Source organism: Tupaia chinensis, unplaced genomic scaffold (genome assembly GCF_000334495.1).
Source record: "Tupaia chinensis unplaced genomic scaffold, TupChi_1.0 Scaffold000238_1, whole genome shotgun sequence".
Lineage (NCBI taxonomy): Eukaryota > Metazoa > Chordata > Mammalia > Scandentia > Tupaiidae > Tupaia > Tupaia belangeri.
The window spans coordinates 1476979-1498924 of record NW_006159716.1 but is presented as its reverse complement, the minus strand read 5'-3'; the positions used below and the strand labels follow the sequence as shown (position 1 = coordinate 1498924).

General features: G+C 37.6%; 1 protein-coding gene and 1 pseudogene across 1 annotated transcript in view; one reads left to right on the top strand and one right to left on the bottom strand.

Moving 5' to 3' along the window:
* Nucleotides 1–21946, top strand: part of UBR2 (ubiquitin protein ligase E3 component n-recognin 2) — a 164017-nt gene that overhangs the window by 9393 nt on the left and 132678 nt on the right.
* LOC114007816 (small nuclear ribonucleoprotein G pseudogene) lies at nucleotides 7166–7942 on the bottom strand (annotated as a pseudogene).

Sequence of the window (21946 nt, the reverse complement as noted above, 5' to 3'; positions counted from 1 at the left end):
AAAGATGGAGAATGAAGTTCCCTGACCTTTTTTTGACTGTCCATTTCTGTTTCCTAGAACTGATTATTGCTAACGTTTTCTTAAGTGTCTTTCCAGAATACTTCCAAATTTTGTATACTTATATAGGCCCATATATATGGCCATCTTAAACATACGTGCATTCACACATACATACAAAAGCAATATGTTACATCTACTCTGCTAGATTTTTCTCTATATATCTAACAAAAACTTGACATATTTTTATATCAGCTTATATAGCTAGATAATATTTCATTGTGCAGCTAGATTACTGATAGAGGCACTGTTCAACTGGTTTTGTTTTTGTTTTTTTTTATTTTTTTTTAATTTTTTTTTTCTTTGAGAGAATTTTGCTATAGGGCGTGTGTGCTCACCAGAAAGACAAAGAGACAGAAAGTGAGAAATCACCCCTAGGGGGATGGCCATGTCGTAATCCCTTCTCCTCCATTCTCTTCTCGGGATCTTGGGCATGCACGCACAGGCACCCAGCGTGAGTTTAAGCCACCGGGTCCGGGACTCAAACCATGGTCAACTACATGGGAATCCAGCAACATAGCCATTATGCCAACTGCTGGTCCTTCAACTGTTTTTTTCCTTTAAAACTTTTTCATGTCTGAGGTCTGGCAGGTGGTGAGGTGGTTAGAGGTGTTGGATTCTCACATGGCCGATCATGATTCGAGTCCTGGACCTGGCTACTTGCTCTCCTACTTTCCCTTTCTCTCTGTCTCTGTCTCTAGTCAAATTAAAAAAATAAATAAATAACAACAACAAATGGAATTAAATAATTTAAAAAATTTTTCATGTCTACTAAAACTATAAACTCTGCTCTCTAAGATTAAAACATTAATATTTAACTTTAATAAGCTAATTGACAGCCTTTAGGTGTCTCTAGTAGATTTTCTTGATCAGCATGGTTAGAATACCAACAGAGATCATTTTTAACATTGAAAGACTGTTAGATCTAGTTTTTTGTTTGTTATTACAAAAACTTCTTTCAGTATTTATTGATGTTTAGAGCAATAGATGTTTTTCAGCCTCATGATTTACAAGAAAGGAAACTGAGGTCCCGTTGTTCCAATAATATCCTTTGTACCAAAAGTATCTAATTCCAAATTACGCATTTGTGTGTTGTGTCTTTTAATCTTTAGTCTGGAATATTTCCTCAGTTTTTCTTTGATTTTCATGATCTTGACACTTTAAGATTATAAACTAGTTATTTTATAAATGCTTTTCTATTCAGGTTTGTCTGACCTTCATGGTTAGATTAAAGAGGCATCTTTGACAGAAGTACTAGGAAAATCATATTTCGACCCTATCTTGTGGTGCATGATTTTGACTTATTTTGTAACTGGTGTGATGTTAAAACGTTTGAGTAAGGGATGTCTGCAAGACCTAGTGACTGAGAAGTTACTCTTTTTCCCTATGTAGTCAATAAATATTTATATAAATAAGTATTTATAGGAAGAACTCTGAGACTGTTAAATATCTTCTTTCTTACCATACTTTTATTAATTTTTATCAGTACTTATTTGTGGAGTCCCGATAGTCCTGTGCTCAAATTGTCCTGGATTTGGCCCCCAGATGTTGTCCTTTCAAGTTCTCCTTGTTGTTCATGTCCCTATCATTCTCTAAGTACTTCCTTTCTTTCTGGCACAGTGAGATGTCTCAGGCACATCTTGGGCTTTTCCCTGCTCTAGACCTTTTTGCCAAGGAGCCCAGCTCCTTTTAAGGGAGAATGGTGTTTAGAAATAAGGTGGTAGGTCCGCTTATTGCCATAGGACTGTCACTACTCCCATGTCCTCTCAGTAGATCTGCGTTTATTTTATGTGCAACTCTAGAACAGTATTGAAATCCTGGGTTATTGGGAAAGTCGTGACTCATTTTTGCATAGAAAAATAATGTCATAACTTTCCCCATGACCTAACCCTTACTAAAAACTGTGTGTTTACAGTGGTATCTCCATCTTCAGTCCAAGGACAGGGTTCCTTCTAGTTTTCTCCTTTGCATATTTATAACTCCCCGCTTTGACAGGAAGAAACTCGGTTCTCATCATTCTCAGAAATTGACTTATGCGGGCCCAGCCCTCATGAATTCCTTCTCTCAGTCATTGTGGCCTTGTACCGCCATTGTCCAGTGCCTGAAGGTAGTGCCCTTCTGCATTTCATTTAGTTGTGTGGTCGTTTACAGTAGAAGGACTAGTTTAGTGCTGCGTAACCAGAAGTGGAAGTCCCACATTTATTTTATTTATGTATTTACTTTTAATAAGTATTTAATTATTATTATTATTATTACAATGCACCAGAGAGAGGGGGAAAGTAAAAAAGCAAGCCGCCAGGTCTGGGACTCGAACTGTGGTCAGCTGTGTGGGAGTCCAGCACCTCAACCACCACACCACCTGCTCCTCCCCTCCCCCGCCCCCACCAAATAGTGAAAGTTGTTTGTCGAGCACCTTCTGGGCACTTGATTCTAGGCACTAGTGCTACTCATTTTACGTGCAGTCATGCTTAGTCCTTACATAACCTCTGAGATAATACGCTCACAGTAGTAAAGTGACTTAACCTGTAGTCATATAACCTGAAACCAGCCCTCACAGATTCTAAAGTCTGTGCTCTTTTTATTTGATATTTTATCCTGAAATATTGGTATGTTAGGGATTTTTCACTCACATACAGTAAAATGAGTAAAAATAGTGTTTTCTTAGAGTAAAACTTGTTCTGACATGCCATTTATTCTTAAAATACTTGTATACAAATTGATGGCCATAAGCTAGGCAGTTTTGTTTTGTTTTGTTTTTTAATGTTCTTGGCAAAAAAAAAAAAAAAAAATTTTTTTTTTGATTTTTTTTCTATTAAGAAATATTGGTATGTTAGGGATTTTTCACTCACATACAGTAAAATGAGTAAAAATAGTGTTTTCTTAGAGTAAAACTTGTTCTGACATGCCATTTATTCTTAAAATACTTGTATACAAATTGATGGCCATAAGCTAGGCAGTTTTGTTTTGTTTTGTTTTTTAATGTTCTTGGCAAAAAAAAAAAAATCTTTTCTTTGATTCTTCTACTAGTCAATAAAACTCAGAAACCTGGGCACTTGCTGTGATTCCTAAGCAGAAAATCCAGTTGTACTGCTGTAGTGTCTTCTGTACCACAAAGTGCATGCAAAGAACACTCAAATAAAAACCATATTCAGCCTGTAAAAAGTGCTGTGATTTAGTGACTCATAACCTTGGATTTGCCCTGAATCCTCTCTTCTCTCATCATCCCGGTCGAGACTGGTCTGTGAACTGCTGTTTCGCAATTGCAGATGTTTGGAACATAGTGCATCATATACTAGGTACTTAGCAAATATTTGTGGGACAGATGCCTGTTGTATTGTTCAAAGTACAGGAGACAGTTCAAAGATATACTTTGCCTTTCTTTAGTTAAATGCTTGAGTATTCCTATTACTGTGCATTCCATATTGTTCGGTGGCAATATTGTATTTATTTGTTAACCAGCTATTTCCTTTCATGATGTTACTCAATTTTATTTTATTTATCTATTTTTTTAATTACCAGAGGGCATGTGTAGTGACCAAGGGGATGAAAGGGAAAGTACCCTGCAGTGGCACATGGTCACATTACATCCTTTATCCTCCAGTGCTCCATCCGTCCTGCTGGGATTTGGGGGCATGCACACACATACACCTGGTATGTTTTTCAAGCCGCTGGGGCTGTCATTCAGACTGCACTTGGCCATGTGGATTCTGGCTCCCTTAATCACTACGCTACACGGATGGCCCAATTTTACAACCTCAAGTCCTCACTTTTGTATCCAGCTGGTTAATGAATACAGCAACTGATTGTACAGGTACATAGCACATGAATTTCTCTTCTGAATTTACTGCTATTTTGTTTTTTCTTTGGGACTTTTAATCGTAGCGTTCAGAAATTTTGTTAGTTCCCAGAAATTCCTTGCATGTCTGTGGACTCATAGTAGAGAAGAGGCTGGAGGCATAGAGAATTTACAGTTTGAATACTTTATAGAAGGGCCTTGATTAAATTGAGAGTCCTGGGATCTTTTATTACCAGAGGAACAGGAAGTAAGAACAACCTAATTTCTAGCAAATGACCGTGGAATAGGCTTTGGGGAATTTGGAAGAGTGTAGGTACAATGTTAGGAAGAGAAATATATTTATTAATATCTCTCTTCCCTCAATGAAATGGTATATACCATGGTGATCTATTTGAATTTGAAGCTTAAGCGGGCCTAAAGGATTTCTAGATGAGATAGTCAGATGATCTCAGTAGACTTTGCCTGTGTTAGGTGTGGTGGGGTTTGAACTTGGATATGTAAGTCTGTGGTTTCTCTGAGATATAAATTATTTCACTAGAACCTGGAGAGTCTTCAGACTTATTCTAGATATTCTGATATTTACTTAGAGCACATATGTAGTCTACAAAAAGAAAGGCACCCAGGGTGGGGGAATACCTTATGGGGGAATACCTTATGGGCATTTTCACTCTGATGACATCTTAGGAGAGTCAAAAGGATATGTTTACCAAGGGCAGAGACCACAAAGAATAGCCTTAGTCACTGCTTTTTATAAATTTTACTTGTAAAAATTAGCTTAATGAGTAAAATATGCATTGGTTATAGCATACAAGAGGTACAAAAGTATGTACCATGAAAAGTATCCTCCTCTTCATCCCTTAATGTCCCTATTCCCTTACCCAGAAGTGACCAGTGTTACTAGTTTCTTATGTATCCTTCCAGATATTCTGAGCGTATGCAAGCATTTAAACTTTTTCTTCCTTTTGTGAGTGAAAGAGACAGAGACAGGCACCCTCGACAAGGTCCTCACGCTACAGTTCGCTCCTAGCTTCAGCTAGCCCCAGACCACACGCATGTGTGTACCCATCGTGTTTAAGGAGATCTCCATAAGCGAACCTGGGACCCTCCCAAGTGAGTCCACCTCACAGAGCCATTCATCCCCGTTAGGCCACTTTCTGACCCAATTTTTTTTCCCCCGATAAATCCTAGCATGCCATATAAACTGTTCTCACCTAGTTTAAACATTTTTTTTAAATGAGAACTGACTTTGTCTTGTCTTTTTAATTGCTGCATATTACTGCATTGTTTGGAAGTTCTGTCCTTTACCTAACTAGTCTTCCATTAGTGGACATGTAGATTGTTTCTGATATTATCAGTAATACTACACCGAACATCTTTGTATATGTCTCTGTAGGCATATGTGAGTAAATCCATTGAATAAATTTCTAGAAGTAGAATATTGGTGTTGAAGGATACATTTTCTTTCAGTGACCAGTAGTTTAAAAAGAAACAACAACATAAAGCCTTACAGAATGAAAAGGAGGTATGTGCTAGTTGGAGGAAAGCAAGCAGATTGGGAGGTGAACACTGGAGAGAGGCTATGGGTATGAGGAGAAAGATCGAAAAATGTGTCTTTTTACTAGTCTCACTGGAGAGAAGAAACCAGAGAAATGATCGATTTGCTGAACTGTGGCTCAAAGCATCTAGTTGTCTGGACTTGACAGACAAGTACCCTGGAATTGAAGGAGAAGTTTGGACGTAAAGGACCTGCTAGGACCCAAGTTTGAGCCAGACTCTTGAAAAGATATTTTGAACTTTGGTTTCTTCAACAGTGAGTCGGGGATAATACTCATACAATTGCTACCTAAAGCTGAGGTTACCTGCACAGTCTTCCACAAGACTGTCTTCACTTTAGATATCACAGTTTTGTGATCCCCAGGGCCACCCTCATTTTTATCTGGCTGCAAATTCAGGCTTCTCTATAAACTAAAGAAGGATAATTCACTAGAAACAACTCAGAGATCAGGAAAATGTTGTACTTCCATTTATAGTTGTATCATAGTGGGGCTCATGATGGACAGCAAGCTGGCATCTGCCAGCAAGGCCTTGCAGGTAGGCAGGCCACATACCCCATTAATATGGTTCCCTGATGGGAGGGAAGAGACCATCCCAACCCAGCATGCCAGGAGCTTTGAGATCAGCAGTGATACCCATTCTGTAGTTGCACAGCATCCTCAGGGAAGTCAGTGTGCTGATGTATCAGGGTCCACCAGGCATGCAGAAATAATGAACATGTAACCTCTGAAATCCAGAGGAACTGGTGTCTCAGGAAGAAATAGAATTTTTCCAACATAGTGGTCCAAAGTAATCACTGTGGCTGCTGTTCGTCATCAGACAGAGAATTGTCTTCATAATAGAGGACTTCCAAAATGAGAAATCGCAAATTAAACTATTTAGTTATAAAAAAATGAAATATAGAAAATTTAGGTAGACAGCTTATAGATTTAGGTAGACAATTTATGGACTTTGGTCAGCTCCAAGCTCAACTAATTGTTTATATACTTTATACTTATTAAAGTATACATTTTTAAATGTTAGCCTATTATCAAGTATTAGTGTTGAACTATTAAAAGCACACAATGTCTAATAAATTGTCATAGGTTTCTCATAATTTCACTTTTCTTGTCATTTCTGTTTAGGCATGGAAGGAATTTACCAAGCAGAATTGCTATTTTAGGGACATGACTTTTCTGAAATTGCATGAGGATCAGTGAAGTAATTATTAACTTGTTCTTCTCTAACTTTTTCATTGACTCGGTTACTAGAGTCTAACTTGCTTAATAAATGTATTCTCTAAATGACAAAAATATAGCAGAGGTAAAACAGGTGATTAGTATTAAGACTGGGACTATAACATAAAAATTATTTTTTTAATGTCAATATAAAATGAAAGCAGATGAAAATGAATTATAGAAGTAAATATTTTACTAGAAATTGCTATTTATTTGGTTTTAGGGGTATTAAACTTTATTCTTTTTCTGTTTTGTTTTGTTTTACCATTTTGATTGTGAATCATGTATGCAAATCCTGATAACTTTCTCATACTTAATGTCTGAAAACATCATAAAATCAGTCTAAATATTTATCTTATTAAGCAGTTCCCAAAACTTTAATAGGGTCTTTCTGTGCTAAGCGTATATATATTGTGATAGTAAAACCTCTGAAAGGTAAGTAAAATTTCTTCCATTCTTCAAAAGAAAATTTTTTTTTATTATAGCAAAAAGATAGAAATTAGAACTAGCCAAAGGGAGAGACACATGAGTTCTAGATGGGAAGTTTTCATTGTCCCTAGACCCAGTATCCCCTTGGCACATTGTCCTATGATGGCTTACACAGAATATTGCCATCCCGGGACACTCACCTTAGCTTTGGTGTTGAGTTTTTATTGGGGTGGCATTACACAGGCAAGATCGTCCACATGATTCAATCTCTAGCCCCTTTTTATATTTCCAAAGGTTGGGCTAACGTGTGACTCAAAGCTCCAACCCTCTAATCACATGGTTGGTTCAACTTTTTTTTTTTCCTTAACAAAAAGTTTATTATGGAAACGTACTGGGCCTGATTTTTACATCATGGTAAAAACGGGCCTGTTGACAAGGGGGCATGGGTTTTTCTGTTGAACATCCATTATTTATACTCGTTCCAAGGCTTCTAACATCATGCTACTATTTCCTCATATTACCACCATTCCAATATTGTTCTGTTGCCCACTAGTTGCCGTCTCCACACATTCATCTATCACAAGATTCATAAATAGATCAAATCCCCGCAATATTCCTTGGACATGTCTGCCTCCATTTAATTTTAATGATAACTTCTTGTCCATAAATTTTTTCAATTCGGGAGGGTGAGCTTTGCTCATGGTACCAACTCGGCAGGCTCAGGGCAGGCTCAGGGATGCCTTTGAATGGAATTCTCGGCCTCTTTCAACTTTTGAGGATTTAGGTGGGGGAGGGGTCCTCCACGAATAATAAAGATACCCCTATCACGACAAGAGCTTAGACTTTCCCTCCCAGGAGGGAACCAGGGACAAAAGGTAGCCAAATTTGTTATTACATGGTGTTGAGAGGGTAAATAAGATCCTTTGTAGATTGTTTTACACAATACTTGGTACATAGTAAACTCACAGTAAATGACCATGCTAGGTATGAATACCCTTGTTTAATAGTTGGTGTTCCCGTGAAATTCAGGGAGTGCCCTGGATTAATGACTTGGAGTCTTTCACTTGGAAAGATGCAGTATGGCTATTGGAATCTTGAGAAGTTTCTAAACTTGACCGTTCAGAATAAAGATGACCAGTGTCTGTAATGTAGAGGGCTTCTTTAACTAGAAAAATAGGGCACTGAGAGGTCTTTTATATATACTACTTAGGAAGAAGATTCGCGAATGAAATAAGATAGACTGTAAAGACTGAAAGATCCTAGTTTCTAAAATTGTGTAGGTCAGAAATTATTTCGATTAAAGTCTCTGATGTCACAAAAAGCTGTTTGCAGATATTAGGCTCTTTTTAAGTATTCGTCTACACTTAGTTCTCTGTTAGAAAAAGAGTAGTCAAACTTGGTATTTGTTACTCATTACCAACTAGACATGGTTTTACAGTATAAAGGCCTTAATGTTGATTTTGATCATAACTGTATTTTGACATTTCATAACCATTCATAAAAATAAAACAGAATATGAAATCATACTTAAATGCATGGCTTTAGTTTAACATTCTTACAGAGAGAAGTGAGGTGTGGTTAAATTGAGAACATTCTTTTACTAACATTTAAAAACTTACCACGCATTGGGGACCAGCAGTTAGTGTAATGGCTATGTCGCTGGACTCCCATGTAGTCGACTGCGGTTCGAGTCCTGGACCCCATGGCTTAAACTCACGCCGGGCGTGTGTGCGTGCGTGCCCAAGATCCCGAGAGGAGAATGGAGGAGAAGGGATTGCGGCGTGGCCATCCCCCCTGGGGGGTGATTTCTCACTTTCTGTCTCTCTGTCTCTCTCTCTCTTTCTGGCGAGCGCACGTGCCCTGTAGCAAAAACCTCTCCAAAAAAAAAAAAAAAACACAACTTACCACGCGGAAGTCACAGATAACCAGAGTGGTAGAAGGGCTTGTGCTGTCATCAGGAATACTTTTACTCTATGTTTGCAAGTAGTGCTTTATGATTTTTCTGAATTTTTTTGTTTTAACTGATTCTGTTGGTCATAAAAGGCAAGGTTATGCTAAAAGTGACAGATAACCCTACACACTCACAGACTTTTACTAGCCAGACGGTACTGATGACTCAGACTGTGTGGCTGGCTCAGGTCACTGGAGGGTTCTGCTCTAGGTTGTTATGTCACGCTGGCTTGTGTCATCACAAGCTTAGCATATGCTTTCGGGTTTCACCTTAGCAAGGGCAGAGTAGAGCTGGAGGGTCTTGCTCAGCAAATAAATGCTGTGGCTCAGAGCGACCTTGCCCAGATCTCATTAAGCGAAACTGGTCATGAGGTTTCTGTCCAGCTACAAAACAGGCTGGGAGAGTATAATTCTCTTACTTGTCTGGAAGAGACACAGCCTTAGATTGGGTGAGCGTTACAAAGTGTGTTTAACAATGATCTGTTCATTTTAAAAAATTTATTCCCATTTACTTTATTTTATTATTATTATTTTAATTGCCAGAGGATGTGTGTACTTGCTGGGGTGGGGAGAAGGAAGAGAGCACCCTCAGTGAGGTGCGATCACACTGTAATCCCTTCTCCATTTCTTCATCATGTTGGACTCAAACTACACAGTCAGCTATGTGGGATCCAGTTCCCTTAAACACTGGTCTTTGGAATTGGTCCCATTCACTTTTTTAGGTTTTTGCTATAGGGGGCATGCACTTGTGTGAGAGAGAGAGAAAGAGCAGAATCACCTACTAGGGGAATGGCTGTACCGCAGTCCCTTCTCCACTCTCCTCTCATGATTTTGGGCATGCACACACACACAGCTGGCACGATTTTCTAGTCTTCAGGTCGGGGACTCAAACTGCAGTAGACCATGTGGAAGTCCAGTACCTTAACCATCACGCTACCTTCTGCCGCCCATTTTCAGAGAGAGACACAGAAAGCAAGCAAGCAAGAGAAATCGGTACTTTTCACAGGGTCTTTACCTTGTCATTCACTTCCAGCCTCGGCTGCCTTGGGTCCCATACAGTTCTCTTCATCCCACCTGTCTGTGCTCAGGGAGGTCCTGAGGGGTGAACCCAGCCAGGACTGTTCCCATGTGGGCCCAGTTGCATAACTGCCACTACGACCTGACTCCTTTTTAACATTTTGTTTGTTTTGTTTTGTTTTTAGAGAGGTTTTTGCTATAGGGCACGTGTGCTCATCAGAGAAACAGAGAGGGAGAGAGAGACAGAAAAACGAGAAATCACCCCCCAGAGGGGATGGCCACACCACAGTCCCTTCTCCCCTAGGTTCCCCTCGGGATTTTGAGCACACATGCACACGTGCCCGGTGTGAGTTTTAAGCCACTGGAATCCGGGTCTTCAACTGCCATTGATTATGTGAGCGTCCATAATCATTATGCCACCTGCTGGTCCTCCCTTTTTAACATTTTTTTAAAGATTATTTTTCCTCCCTGTGCCATTAGACTAAAATGACATAATATACTACAAATTGGGTCATCAGAAAAGTTATGATATGTTTTTCTGTGCAGAAGTGCATCATGACTTTTCCAGCAACCCAATAAAAGCAATAGAAAACTATATTATATATATGAGGGTTTTTTAGTCAAATACTCTTCTACAGGTAAGTTATTGAACCACGAGTGATATCTCAAGCTAATCAGTGCAGATAATTCCATTCCTTTTCTGTCTAGAAACATAAAGCTCTAACATGGAAAACCCACTATTTCCAGTAAGAAGAATTGTTTGTTCAGTGTATTGCTTTTTAAAAAACTTGAAGCCAGGACCAGCAGATGTTGTGATGGTTACATCACTGGACTCCCATGTAGTTGACCACGGTTCGAGTCCCAGACGCAGCAGTTTAAAACTCACACTGGGCACGTGTGTGTGTGCCCAAAGTCCCAAGAGGAGAAGGGTTGCAGCATGGCCATCCCCTCAAGAGGTGATTTCTCACTTTCTGTCTCTCTAGCGAGTGCACATACCCTATAGCAAAAATCTCTAAAAATAAAAAGAATCTTGAATCCTTGATCTCTTTTTAGTGGTGTTCTATTATTTGGTGTTTGTATTTATTTATTTATTTATTCTGGTAACTGAGTGTTAGAGAGTTGAAATTAATGTGTTGCTTTAATAAATATTAGTTGTTTTTAATTATAGACATAATAACATGAATAAAATTATACTATATATTATAATCATGCCTTACTATTTTTCATTTGACAATTTGTCTTGGTGATAGTTCCATGTCAATATATGTAAATCTGAGTCATTCTTTGTAACTGCTGTGTTTCCATAGTAATGTTGGCCATAATTTATTTCATTAACTTATTGATGAAATGAGAAATAGGATAATTTCTAGTCTTCTTTTTCCCATATGGAAAATAACGCTGCAAAGAACACCCTTGTACGTATTTGTAGACAATTGAGTATTTCTCAAGGCATCTACATAGAAGTAAAATTTTAATTCTGTATGTTATCACTGGCCTCAGAATAATGGAATCTGCCTTGCCTACACTGTTTCCTCTGACTTGGGAAAATGATAAAGGAAGAGTAATTGATAAGTAAGTAGTTGTCTAAAATGAATCTTGTGTTCTTTCAAAGGTTTGTGATCATTTTTAATTATTCTGTACTGGTTTGGTATAGAGTCAAACATAGAAGTACATGGGGTATATATATCATCTTTATCTTCCTTTGTCTAGATGTTTAGAAACAGAACCATAAAGACTTTAGGGTAATCCATTCAAGTAAGAAAGCTCAGATTTGTATTGCCAAAATTTTTTCTTCATACTTTATTTGAGTTTTTGGAATGATTTTAAATTAAAATTTACATAAGTCAGAAGGCACAAATTTTTTTTTTTTTTTTTTTGTCTGTTTCTGTTTTTGGCATAGGGTCCATGCACTTGCCTGAGAGAAGCAGAGAGAGAGTGAGAAGTCATTCTCCCTGGATCATGCCACAGTCTCTTCTCCATTCTCCTCTCAGGATTTTGGACATACGTGCACACCTGGCCTGATTTTCAAGCTCCTGGGTCCAGGACTCAAACTGTTGTCAGCCATGTGGGAGTCTAGCACCTTAACTGCTGTGCCACCTGCTGGCCCTAAAAGGCACAAATATTATTTGTACAATTATTATTATTAATTGTACATGTCTTAGTAGTGGTTAACCTCATATAACTTACCCATACAGAGACAGAACATTTCTGTCTAATAAGAAATTTTCCTGTTATCTGCTCCAACCCCATAGTAACCCACTAAGCTGATATTTTCATCTTATTTATTTTGGCTGGCTCTAGAAATTCGTAGAAATGAAATCATAGCTCCTGTGCCAGACTTTTTTTACTTAGTTTAATGGCTGTCAGATTTACCCATGATGTTATTATTAGAAGTTGGTTCCATTTTTGTTGTTGACCATTATTCCATTGTATGAAGGAATGACAATGCCTGCAATCCATTGTCTTGTTGATGGACATTTGGGTTGTTTCCAGTTTGTGGCTATTGTAGATAAAGCTTCTATGACCTTTTAAAAATATGCAACACATTAAAACAGTAGGCATTGTTATTCTGTACTTAATTATACTTTTATGTTTTGTTTGCCAATTAACATAACCCGTATACTATTACACATCTGTAGCTTTTTAATGACACATTTTAATAGTAAGGCATCTTTAGAAGATGTGGTCTAGACTGTAATACAGTAGAAACTCCTAGCTGACACATTTGTTTCAGGTAATTACCATTTTTATGAAAGTCTTTTTTTGGACATGTTTTATTTTTTCCTGTATAAATGCTAGAAATATAATTTCTGGGTCAGAGGGCAAGTATATGTCGTCTATAATAAAAAACTGTCAAACCTTTTTCCAAAATGATTTCACATTCTTACCAGAGATGTATAGAAGATGCCACTCTTTAATTTAGGTATTCTGTGTAGTGGTATCTTAATTTGGTTTTCATTTTCAATAATGGCTAATGATTGGGACCAGCAGTTGGCGTAATGGCCATGTCGCTGGACTCCCATGTAGTTGACTGCAGTTTGAGTTCCGGACCCGGTGGCTTAAACTCACACTGGGTACATGTGCTTGCGTGCCCAAGATCCTGAGAGGAGAATGGAGGAGAAGGGATAGCAGCGTGGCCATCCCCCGTGGGGGGTGATTTCTTGCTTTCTACCTCTCTGTCTGTCTTTGTCTTTTTGGTGAGTGCACACGTCCTATAGCAAAAACCTCTCCAATAATAATAATAATAATAATAATAATAACAATAATAATAATAGCTAATGATGTGCTATTGCCAGTTCATATCAGTGCTGTTGTGAAGTTAATGTTTAAATCTTTTGTCCATTTTTTATTTGGTTGTTTGTCTTTTTATTATTGAACTTTGGAGTTTCTTGTAAATTCTATATACAAGTCCTTTATCAGACACATTTTGTGACTATTTTCTCTCAGTCTGTGACTTGCCTATGTCATGTCTTAATTACAGAAGTTTTAAATTTTGTTAACATTGATTGTTGTTTCATTTATGATTGTTTCCCATGCCTAAGAAATCTCTACCTTCTCCTTTTTTGGTAAACTTTGATATTTAAGATTTATGTTTATGTTGGGGCCAGCAGGGGTGTGGTGGTTAAGGAGCTAGACTCCCACATGGCGGACTGTAATTCGAGTCCCAGACGTGGTCGCTTGAAAATCGTGCCAGATGCTTGTGTGTGCATGCCCAAAATCCCAAAGGAGAATGGCATAGAAGGGACTGCGGCATGGCCATCTTCCCTGGGGGGCCATTTTTACCTCTCACCCTCTTTCTCTGTCTCTCTGGCAAGCACAGGTACCCATGGCAAAAACCTGGGGAAGAAAATTATGTTTATGGCTATAATTGGTATCTAACCAACTTTTAAAAATATGGCTTGGGGGGCCAGCAGGTGGCATGGCAGTGGACTCCCACATGGCCGACCGCAGTTTGAGTCCCACACTTGGCAGTTCTCTCTCTCTCTCTCTTTCTCTTTTCCCCTCTCCTCTCCCCCGACCCCAGTCAAAATAAAATGAAATGAAGTTCAATACAATAATTCTTTTAAAACAATATGACTTGGGGAAAAGGTTTTAGTTTTATTTCTTTGCAAATGGATATCCTGTTGTTCTAGCACTATTTTTCTTCTCCCCATTGAATTTAGACCTTATCAAAAATCATTTGACCATATAGTGTGGGCTTATGTCTGAACGCTCTAGCCCATTAATTGATTGATATGGCTATTTTTTTAAAGAGTTACTTTATTTCACTTTATTTTAATTTGATCAGAAAGGGACAGAGTGAGAGAGAGAGAGGGGCAAAGTGAGAAAGCTAGCTGTCAGGTTCAGGACTCAAACTGCGGTCAACCATGTGGGAGTCTAGTACCCTCAACCATCATGCCACCCGCCAGCCCCTGATATGGCTGTTTTAATGCCAAGAACCACATTATCATTATTACTGTAGCTTTATAATAAGTCTTGAACTGATTACTGTAAACCTTCCTTTTTGTTTCTTTAAAGTTTGTTTTGTGTATTTCAGAACCTTTGCATTTTATGTTTTAGAGTTAGTCAGTTGTCTTTTTTGTTTATTTGTTTTTTTAGTTTTACTATGTGCTTGCCCAAGAGAGCCAAAAAGGGAGAAGAGTGAGAAATCACCCCTCGAGAGGATGGCCACATTTCAAACTCTTCTCCTCCTTTCTCCCCTTGGGATTTTGACATGCATGCACATGTGCCCGACATGTTTTTCAAGTCACCAGCTCTGGGACTTGAACTGCAAAGTAGGCCAAGTCAGATCCAGCCACCCGAACTTCTGCGCCATCTGCTGGCCCTGTCAATTATTTTTACAAAAAGCTCCTGAGAGTATGATTAGGATTCTACTGAATATAGATTAGTTTGTGAAAAATTAATATTTTAACAATATTGAGTTTTCCAATTCATGAACATATGTCCATTTATTAAAGTCTTCTTTAATCTCTCTCTTAGCAATGTCATACAATTTTTATGTAAAAGTTGTACAGAACTTCAGTTATATTTATTCCTAAATATTTTGTGATAAAGGTAGAATATTCTGTATCTGAAATACTTAGGACCAGGGGTGTTTGGATTTTGGATTATTTCAGGTTTTGGAATATTTGCATGTACTTAGTAAGATATTTTATGGTTGGGACCCAAATCTAAACACAAAATTAGTTTATGTTTCATATATACCTATATACACATAGCCTGAAGGAAATTTTATAAATATTTTTGTATTACACTGTTTTGACTGTAACCTGTCACATGGGGGTCAGGTGTGGAATTTTGCACTTGTGGTGCCATGTTGGCGCTCAGAAAGTTTTGGATTTTGAAGTGTTTTGGGTTTTCAGATTTTTAGATTAAGGATGATCAACCTGTATTATAATTTGGTTATTTTTCTTGATTTTTGTTTGCATTCAATTTCTGCCAGTGCAAAGAAAACAGCTGGTCTTGTTGAATCCTGTGTTCTTGCTAAATTCATTTATTCTTGTGGTTTTTGTTTTTTATTCCTTGGGATTTTTTTCATAATCACATTCTTTGTGAATGGAAATAGTTTTGTTTCTTTCCTTTTTCTTTTTCTTTTTTTTTTTTGGAGAGGTTTTTGCTATGGGGTGCGTACGCTCGCCAGACAGACGGATACAGAGAGATAGAAAGTTAGAAATCAACCCCCAGGGGGGATGGCCACGCCGTAATCCCTTCTCCTCCATTCTCCTCTCGGGATCTTGGGCACGCACGCACACGCGCCCGGTGTGAGTTTAAGCCACCAGGTCCGGGACGCAAACCGCGGTCGACTGACTACTTGGGAGTCCAGCGACATAGCCATTATGCTAACTGCTGATCTCAAGTGTAGTTTTTTTTATACATATACTTTATTATGTTGAGAAAGTTCCTTTCTATTCCTAATTTGCTGAGATTTTGAAAAATAGGGCAAGTACTTTTTCTGCATCTATTAATATGATCATAGTTTTTCTTTTTTATTCCATTAGTATAGTTGATTGCATTGACTGATGTTCCAAATATGTATTTTTTATTACTGGGGTAATATAATATATGATCACTTGATTATCATATAACTTCTATATATATTTCTAGATGCAATTGTTTTACTGTTGTATGTAGGATTTTTATGTCTATGTTCCATAACATACCAATCTGTCATTTTCTCATATTTCTGTCTGATTTTAGTATCAGGGCCTTGTAAAATGTATTGGAGCCCAGCTGCTGTGGCACAGTGATAACACTAGTGCCCTGCTAAGCTGGAAGCCATATGGCAACCATGGGTTCAGATCCTGTGTTGATTTGAAAACATGCAGGAGTGGGTATCCAGGATTCTGAGCAGTTGGAGAGCTGGGGAAGGGGGTATGGCATGAGAGACTGTTGGGAGTGCTTCTTCTGCACATGTGTGCTTATGCTGTCTACTATTAAAATACTGTAATAGTGATAATAAGTAAAGATAAAGTGAAACGATTTGGAAAATATGCTTTTTTCCTATATTTAATGAAAAATGTGTCAAACTAGTATGACTTTGCCTTAAACATTTGATAGGATTTGCTGGCAAAATAAGCCACTAAGGCCTAAGGTTTTCTTTTGAGGACGTTTCTGATAAGATCACATTGTTTGATACTTATTAGGGTTCTCTAGAACTCTGTGTACCGATCATACATAGTACTATGTATTTTTCAAAGCATATGTTTCATCATATAATATGAAATTTACTGTAGTACTATGTATTTTTCAAAGCATATGTTTCCTCTTATAATATGAAATTTACTGAAATAGGGGACCAGCAGGTGGCATGGTGGTTAAGTTGCTGGACACTCCCACATGGCTGACCACAGTTCAAGTCCTGGACCTGGTGGCTTGCCTTCTCACTTCCCCTCTTCCTTTTTCTCTCTCTGTGTCTCTCTCTGTCACATTAAAAATAAATGAATTAGTAAATAAAGTTTAATAATAATTTTTTAAAAATGAAATTTACTGAAATAAAATTAATGTAAAAATATTTCCTTATGCTTTTGATCTCTGTGGTAATCTTTAGTGATGTCTTTCACTCTTGGTATTTGTAATTTGTGTTTTTTCCCTTTAACTAGTTTTTAAATTTTAATCTTTTCAAATGGTCATTTTTTTACTTTATTAATTTTTGTCTTTTGTCTGTTTTGTTTTATTGATTCCTTCCCTTATGATTATTCTACATTTTACCTACTTTGAATTTAATGTGCTATATTTTCTTTCATCCATGGAATATGTACAAGTGTACCATTTAATTTCCAGATATTTTTTAGGTAACGTAGTATAGCTAGTTTCTAGAACAATTATACTTTTTGTAAGGTTTCAGTCTTAAAATTTACAGAAACTTGTTTTATGGGTCATCAACCTGGTTAATATCGAACATCTCATATGTGTTAGAAAAGAAAGTTGTTCTGTAATTATTGATATGGTTATAACTAATTATTAATGTATTTATTGATTTAGGTCTACCATTTTGCGTTTGTGTGCAAGATATGGGGAAGGAAATGAGGAGCTTCCATGTCCTTTCTGGGTTTGCTCACCTCTTAGTACCCCCACATCTTTAGCAGCCTAGAAGCTCATCAGATCTTGTTTTTTAAGAGTTTTTGTAGCCCTTAATCTCCAGCCCCATCCAGCCCTCCACCCCAGATTTCAGTGGGCAGGCTAAAAATTCCACACCCTCTAATCTCTCATTCTTTCTGGTAACTGGCCTCATCCGTGACTATCTAAGGACACCATACTGTCACCTCACTGGGATAAACTCAGATCCCTCACTCTTAGGAAGTTTGCTATAGTGTGTGTGTGTGTGTGTGTGTGTGTGTGTGTGTGTTTCTGTAGATATTTTATGTCAAATTGAGGAAGTTCCCCTATGTTCTTTTTTCTTTCTTTTTACATTAAATCTCTGTACATCTTTACATGTTCCTTATATTCTTTGTTTGTAGAGAGTTTTTATCATAAATGGGCATTGAAATTTGTCATGTTTTTTCTGCATTTTTCAATGTACTCATGAGATTTTTTTTTCTTTAACCTGTTGATGCAATGGATTATATGATTTTTATATATCGAGTCATACTTGGCATAAATCCCACCCGGTCACGTATATAATTCTTTTTATACATTGTTTGATTCTATTTGCCAATATTTTATTGTGTTTGTGAAAGATAATGGTCCAGGGCCAGCCAATGACATGGTGTTTGGGATGCCTGGGTCCCATATAGCTGACTGTGAGGTTCTAGTCCCTGACTTGGTGACTTGAGAAACATGACGAGTGTGTGTCAGTGTGCATGCATGCCCAAGATCCTGAAAGGAGAAGCAGGAGAGAAAGTATTGCAGCATGACCATCTTCCATAAGGGGTGCTTTCTCACTTTCCCTCTCTGTCTTTCTTTGGGCAACACATACACCTTCTGGCAAATTAAAAAATAATAATAATGATCCTTTTTTTTTTTTTTTTTTGTAATGTCCTTGGTTTTCAGCATTAGGATGATGCTAGCCTAATAGAATGAGTTAGTAAGCATTCCCTCTGTTTCTGTCTTCTGTAAAGAGACTGCAGAGAGAACTGGTTTAATTTCTTCCTTAAATGTTTGGTAGAATTCATCAGTGAACCCATCTAGGCCTATTCCTTTCTTTTTTGAAAGGTTATTGATTATTGACTCATTTCTTTAATAAACATAAGCCTAGCCAGATGGTCTGTTTGCACTCATTTTGAAATGTATTTTCCTGAATGTTAAATTCTGGATTAGCAGTTAACATTTTTTCTTTTCAACATTTTAAGGCTCTTGTTCCTGTGTGTTCTGACCTCTGTTTTTGTTGGTGGTGGTGGTGCTAGCTGTCATTAGCATATCTATGTTCCTTTGTATAAAATATATTGGTTTCTTTTCTTTGCTTCTCTATCTGCCTTGAAGATTATCTTTGGATATTAGGTGTTTGTGATGTGGCTAAATTATGCTCTTTTTTTTTATCTTTTGGGATTTGTCGAGCTTCGTTTATCTGTTAGTTGATTATTTTTAGCCACATTTGAGAAATTTAGGTTGTTATTTCTTCAGATATTTTTTCTGCTTCAATTTCTTTTCCATTCATGGAACTCTATATATAGTAGTATAATTGAGACACACATAATTAGTACAGCAGTGCATGTGTACAACTTATATATAAAACAATACATTTATAATATGGATAAATTTATGTATGTATTTATGATAATAAATGCTGAAAACATCTTAATGTAAAGATTAAATGATCAGCGATGTTTGGGAGCCAACCCGCCGCATAGTGGCTAAGGCACCTGGATCCCAATAGCTGACTTCATGGTTTGAGTCCCCCACCTGGCATCTTGAGAAATATGCTGAGCATGTGTGTGTGCATGCTCTAAATCCTGCCAGGAGGCAGAAATGGAGGAGAAGGGATTGCAGTGTGACCATGCCCCCTGGGAGGGTGCTTTCTCTCTGTCTCTCTCAGTGTACATGCCTTCTGTCAAATTTAAAAAAGAAAAAAGGCTTTGGAGATCACTGCTGTGGACAAAGCCCTAAGATCTCAGGGTTCTTTGGGTACTCTAGACACTCTGGCCTACATAACCTTTAATTATGTCAGTTAGCAACTGGTACCTAACTGTATATTCATCTTTTCTGCTGGATGGTAGGCTACTAGGGACAAGGTTCCAACTTTACTTTTCTTTATAATTGTATATTATCTTATAGGACTGCCTTCATACATCCAGTCTGTTGTTAACCAAAATGTCATTATGTAGTGCATAACTATAGTTAATAGCAAGCATATTAGTTATATTGTGGAAGTTTTAGGCCACTTTGCTTTTTATCTTCTTAAAATCTGTCATTTTCTGTGAAACAGGTTTAAAAATCTCTTAACTACAATTGTTTTCCTATTTCTGATGGACAAGTAGAAAAATTGACTGCATTTACTATTGTGGTGCCATAAGATTGTAGGCTATGACCTATGTGTGAGGTATGCTATACCTGCTAGGTTGTGTAGGTAGGTTTACAATGTTTACGTGACCACACAATTGCCTAACACATTTCTTACTGTAGCCCCATCGTAAGTGAAGCATGACTGCATCTATAGAACTCTTTTCCTAGAGACTATATATTCTTTCCTGTATACTCAAAACAGTTATAAAAGTAATCTGTATGGTACTGGCTTAAGGGTAGACATATAGGTCAGTAAACATAATTGAGAGACTTGACCTTCATCATTTATGGTCACTGATTTTCAGCAAGAGAATCAAGACAATTCAAAAAGGGAAGCAGTAGTCGTCTTTTTAATAAATGATTCTGGGGCAGGTGGATACTCATATTGAAAAGAAGGAGCTGGACCCTATTTTATATCATATACAAAAATTAAAAATAGATCATAGACATAAATGTAAGAGCTAAAATTATAGAACTCTGGGTCTGGCAGGTGGTGCAGTGGTTGAGGTGCTGGACTACCACATGGCTGATCACAGTTTGAGTCTCAGACCTGGTGGCTTGCTTTCTCACTTTCCCTTTCTCTCTTTCTCCGATCAAATTTTAAAAATAATAATAATGACTAAATATTTCTTCAAAAAATTATAAAACTCTTAGAAGAACATACATAGATATAAAATTTTGTGACCTTGGATTAGGTGATGGCTTCTCAGATGTGTCATCAAAAGCACAAATAACCACAGGGGAAAAACCCAGATAGACTGGCTTTCATTAAAATTCAAAACTTTTAGGACCAGTCTGTAGTGCAGAGGTTAAGAGCTCTGTAAAGAACAGTGGATCTCACACGGACCAGTGGTACTCATGGCCCAGCCCTGATGGTATCATATCGGGATACATGCATATATGTTCAGGATTCTGAATGGAGGATGGAGAATTGGAGGGAAAAGGATTGCCATGTGATCATGACCAGGCCCCACTGGTGGGCTCCCCCCTGCATACACAAACGTGTCATGTGGTATTAAAAACACATATATTAACAAATTAAAATACGAAGAAAGAAAGAAACCAAAAAATTTCAACAGACACCCCAATTTAAAAATGGGCAAAGGCTTAATAGGTAGTTCTCCACAGGAGATATACTGATGACCAATAAATACATGAAAAAAAATGCTTCAATCATTAATCATTAGGAAAATACAAGTTAAAAACCACAATACTACTTCACACCAGTCAGGTTGCTGTAATTAAAAAGGCAGACAATTACAAGTGTTGACAAGGTTGTCTAGAAATTTGAATCCTTCATGCATTGTTGAATGATGCAGTTGCTTTGGTATACAGTCTAGCACTTCTTTAAAATGTTAACCATAGAATTACCTTATAATCCAAGTATTCCATTCTTTGGTATAGTCCTCCAAAATTTCAAACAGGTATTCAAACAAAACTCATACATAAATATTCATAGCAGCATTATACACAATTGTCAGAAGGTGGAAACAGTCCGAGTGTGCATGAACCAAAGAGTTGATAAGATGTTGACTATCCGTACCATGGAATACTATTCAGACATTAAAGGAAAGAAATGCTAACAAACGCTGCAATATAGATGAACCTTGAAAACATTGTTTTGGAGAAGAAGGTTCCACATGGCTCCTGTGAACTAGGTATTGCAGGGTACAAGAGAAATGAAGACTTTCTACGGATAATTGAGCCTCTAGCAAACAAGCTAGCGGCAGAAGAAGCCAGGACTTCAGAAGAAGGTTCCACATGGCTCCTGTGAACTAGGTATTGCAGGGCACAAGAGAAATGAAGACTTTCTACTGATAATTGAGCCTCCAGCAAACAAGCTAGCGTGATCACAACAGAACGGCTACGAGATTCTAGTTCACCTGTGTCTGCTTGCTCCTGAACATTCAGACTGAATTTCAAGAATTTGAAAGAAACACCATCCATCAGATGACAAGAAATCACCGCCGGATCACAAGAAATATGG